Source organism: Sinohyriopsis cumingii, chromosome 1 (assembly GCF_028554795.1).
Source record: "Sinohyriopsis cumingii isolate HCF-2022 chromosome 1, ASM2855479v2, whole genome shotgun sequence".
Lineage (NCBI taxonomy): Eukaryota > Metazoa > Mollusca > Bivalvia > Unionida > Unionidae > Sinohyriopsis > Sinohyriopsis cumingii.
The window spans coordinates 2,243,162-2,248,007 of NC_142961.1; the positions used below are offsets into that span (position 1 = coordinate 2,243,162).

Genomic DNA, 4,846 nt, shown 5'->3' on the forward strand with positions numbered 1-4,846 from the left:
AAGAAAACTAGTTATATGCGAAGGTCGACAACATCAATGGAATGTATTTCTGGATAGCATACTTTTACATACTGTGTCAAGTTATCCCCCTTTAGTTCATCAAGTACATCTGTTAGCAGATAAAGCTGTGAAACTGAACCAGGATCCCGAAAAGTCAAAAATTGAATGAATGTAAGTTCTATTGTAGAGAAGGGAGGGGGATTAGGTTTGTAGTTGTTTTTAAGAAAACATCAATAATACATATTTTATAATTTATTATTCATCAGCGTTTAACATCTTAACAATAAAACAAAATATGAAGATATGTTAACGTATCTTGCATACAAATCGATGTACACATCTTGACACAATAAGAGACAAACTTAAAGTATATGCGAGAATAGACTAAGTTAATAAAGTATGTTTGAATAAACTGTACAAAGGTAATACTGTACATTGAGAAACTCCCACATTTAATAAAGTGACACATAATAAACATTTTATTAATCATCGAATTTAAAGATTTGAAATCAGCACTGTACTTAATCAAAGACATTTGTAAAATTAAACAAAACCATTATTACAAAGAGCTACCGACATGTAAAAAAAGTCATAAAACCCTTTATCTATCTGAACGTTTACTTTATTAAGCTGACCTGTTGCTGCTAATATCTTTTCGCAAGGCATTGTGCCAAAACAGTAATTTACGATGATAAAAGAGAAATTAAGTCATCGAAAGATCAAGCACTATTTCAGATACATTAACATACAGATTTAAACTGCAAACTCTAAGAAATAATTTGCTTATAATTGTTGGTGTCTTTTAAAGACTACATAAAACTAAGTGATAAATATCAAACTTCTATTATGTTGCTTGGAATTCCAACCGAAATAAAAAACGAAACCTCGATTGATGTCATCAGATGGTGTTACCAAACCTTGATTGATGTCATCAGATGGTGTTACAAAACCTCGATCAATGTCATCAGAAATGGTGTTACAAAACTGCAACATGTATATCATCTCACTTCTAGCAGTTGCTTGAAACCGCACCAGTCCATTCCGGAATCTGTCCCTTTTGAACAACTCAAAAAAGATCAAGTTGTTTTTGCCTTTGACAACATTTATAAATGTCTATCAAACGGACACGGACTGGAAAGAGATCTATTCCTACTATTCGTCGATGACCTCACAGGAAAGTTCAACTCAAAGAAACCCTCGGTTCATGAGTTTTCCAAGTTCATGATGACCGTGACTTCTTTAGAATAGACTTCGGAGAAGATGGTTCAGATTTCAGGGGGCAAGTTTCCGTTTCATCGCCTACGCATTTCATCTCCTTTAGGGCTCTTTGGAATACTGCAGACCCAGTAGGAATGTTTCCTCGGCTGATACTGAGTTTGTCATTTTTCTTCCTCCAGATCATTGGAGATTCCTTCGTTCGTTCACGTGGTGAGTCTATCCCACTATCACTGAAGTGAACTCTTCTCGCCTTCAGTGAGTCACAATCACTATTGGAGAGATCACTGTTGCAGGACATAAGGTTGCACTGAGTTGTGTACGGAAGCATTTCTTGGCAAAAACAAAAATCTCTTGCAAACTGCTCAGCAATTTTAAGTATAATTACTGCGTCTGTGGAGATCAAACTTCATGAAAAATCAGAGGATAATCAAACGTGATTCTCTCAATAATTTTAGTAGATTAATCTTTCCTGTAAAATGACAGTCTTGTACTTTGAATATTTTGTCTCTTTATAATGCATAAATCTAGCACAATTTAGCCTCTCAGGTATTATCTCTCGTCTACGGTATTATTCTTTCAGCTGCTTGTACTGTCTGCCTATCTAAAGAAAACATGTGCTATCGCAAATAATATATAGCCCGGAGTTGTGACGTCACTCCCAGGTAAGCTGAGCCAAGAAACGATAATAAGATTTAACAAGTATGCTCCATTTACGTATTGTGATCGCAAAGCAAACATATATGCATACCCGTTCAATAGAATTCGTGAGAACTGAAAATTATATCTTAGAAAAGGCCGAAGTACAGTCAAAAGTGCTTAGTGTTAAATTACACGGGTAACTTTCAAGGTCTGGAAAATAACTTATTATGTACAGAATGTTTTGAAACTAGTTTTTGATCTCTCAAACAGACTTCAAATGTTTTTAAAATATACGAAGGTACATTAGTAAATGTATATTCATGTGTAATTTGGTTTTCATAATTGTTAAGTTTGTTGTTCTAAGTTCGATCAAAACTCAACTCTGTTAAAAAGATTCATTTCCAATCAACTCTGGACTACACTGCGAATGCAAAGGAATCAAACCTCTATTTGAAATAGCGAATTTTGTACACTAGCTAGGTGAAGTAAACGCACCTCACACATTTCGATAACGGGTAATATAGGTAAACGTAATTAATCAAACTGAAATTATTGTTTTAGTTTATTCATTCGCGTAGATGTCCACCATGTATTTCACTTTGGGCACACGAGCTATGTAGTTCAGTGGTCATATAATCACACAATGACCGAAGGTAACTTTTTGCCATGTTGTCAGGCAGCTGGTTGCCGTATTCTGATTCGCTGTATGCAAATTAGGGATACAGATGGCTATTTTGCATAATTCATGAGCGGCAAGACCTGGTTTGAAAGGCCCTGTTGACACACATTTTAAACTGATTTTTCTTTATTTTCTTTTTATTACATTTAGAATGTATTACATTTTTTTTTATTCAATACAGTATGAACATAGAAAACGCTGTGCAACCCGCTCTGCGGAACATACGGTTTGTACAGCAGGTTTTTATTCGGTTTGTTCTTTAATAAACATAAATTAAATAAATGGCCAATCCTTGAATCAAGATTATCTTTAATTACTAATATTATTGATTGGAAACTGGACGGATATTTACCGAGCACTTATCATTTATCAATTCGTCCTTGTTTCAACATGTTTTGTAAGCGATAACATGTTATTTTCCTGTACTTTCGGATTGACGTCTTTAACCTCCTATTTGTTTAGATATAAAATACAATGGCATTAAATTGATTTATAATCAAAAGATGATTTGTAGTTTTGACGAAAATAACGGGGCTAACGATAATGATGATCACAAACGACGAAGACCAATTTTGATTCATGATATTGGGTCAGTTTAACTGCTACTGTTGGCAGAGGATTCTTCAGTATCACCATTGACTTATTTACAACCGTATTGGACAGATACGTACCAGCTGAATTCAAGAAAGTTATATCCCATGGAAAAGGTGTCGGTATAATACCTGAAATAGTTATTCAACCTGACGTCAGACGTAGAAGGACTGTAGGACGATAACAACATACAGGAAAGTGCGGAGGAGGAGAGAACATAGTGAGCAGGAAGGAGGAGTGACAATAAAAATATCAATGGCAACTGTGACAAGTTGTTAAAGATGACCCTGCTGTGGCCCCATGATATATCATAATTGCAGGGAATACTCACTTTATCATATTGGACGAGTAAATATTTTGTTAGTACTGTCCACAAAAAATTATTACATATTATTATGACTATAATGTATGATGTTTGACCAACGGGCAGTGCTACTTTCTACTTTCCGATTAATCATTGGAATAGTCTTCAGGAACCAAGATTAGTTCCTTTGTAATGGACTGTTGTAGAGTATCTTAATAATATCTATATTAGGATTTCAGTTATAGTTCCTTAAATATTGGGAGTAGTGAATGGGGATACTAGAGTGTCTAGGGGACTTTAATGTTAAAATAGGGTCTTTGTACCGTAGGGTCTATAAAAATTTAACATGGAGAACACAGAGTTTGTACCGTAGGGTCTAGGGGAATTTAACATGGGGAATGGGACTGTTGAGGGTCATGGGGAATTTAACATGGGGAATGGGACTGTTGAGGGTCAAGGGAAATTTAACATGGATGGGACTGTAGAGGGTCAAGGGAAATTGAACATGGATGGGACTGAAGAGCGTCAAGGGAAATTTAACATGGGAAAATTTTTGATGCCTTATAGCGTCAAGGGAAATTTAACATGGGAATATATTTTGGGCCTGTATAGCGTCAAGGGAAATTGAACATGGGAACAGATTGTGGGCCTGTATAGTGTCTAGGGAAATTTAACATGGGGAATGGGCCTGTAGAGGGACAATGGGAATTTAACATAGGGAATTTTAACATGGTTGGACTATATAGCGTCAAGGGAAATTGAACATGGTGGGACTGTCTATGGACAATGGGGAATTTGTATAGGACCTGTCTAGGGACAATGATGGTAGAGGGCCAAACACAACAGAGACAGAGACAGACATACACTAATACAAGCCTGAGATTTATATATAAAGCATTATCAAGACCTGAAATTTTGCTGGGGTGTTAAAAAATTTGCATAAGTGTAATGATGCTATAAATAGCTATAATCAAGGAAAAGCTCAACGACAAAATGGATGTGACTAAAAGTAACGCTAAAATGACGAAATTGTCCCAGAATTTAAAGAAGAATAAACATATCCCCGAAAATTAAGTTACAATGGTTTAGACTAAAATGGATAAACATAGTCCTAGTAACTACTTACAATATCAACTTGTGTGACGATCGTGGATAAACACCCATGTATCTATTTATAGCTATAATCAGCTGAAATTCCTATGAAATCTCACTATCTATTTATAGCTACAACTTGTGGGAAATTCTTTTGGAAAACCCCACTAGCCTCAACTTGAGTGACGTTCCTGTTTATGAACTCTAGTACATATGTATAGCTACAACCTGTGGAAAACCTCAAGTCCACATTTATAGTCTCAAAATTTCCAGCGTCAGTGACGTCACTGTACTGGACACTAGGGGATAAATGGCAACAGTGT

General features: G+C 35.6%; 1 long non-coding RNA gene across 1 annotated transcript; it reads right to left on the minus strand.

Annotated features, from left to right (window-relative positions):
• Positions 1-237: 237 nt before the first annotated feature.
• On the minus strand, positions 238-1,806 carry LOC149806318 (uncharacterized). The gene is made up of 2 exons (XR_016423796.1): positions 951-1,806; positions 238-917 (listed from the first exon to the last, which is right to left on the minus strand). It is a non-coding gene; the product is annotated as an uncharacterized LOC149806318 (long non-coding RNA).
• Positions 1,807-4,846: the final 3,040 nt, after the last annotated feature.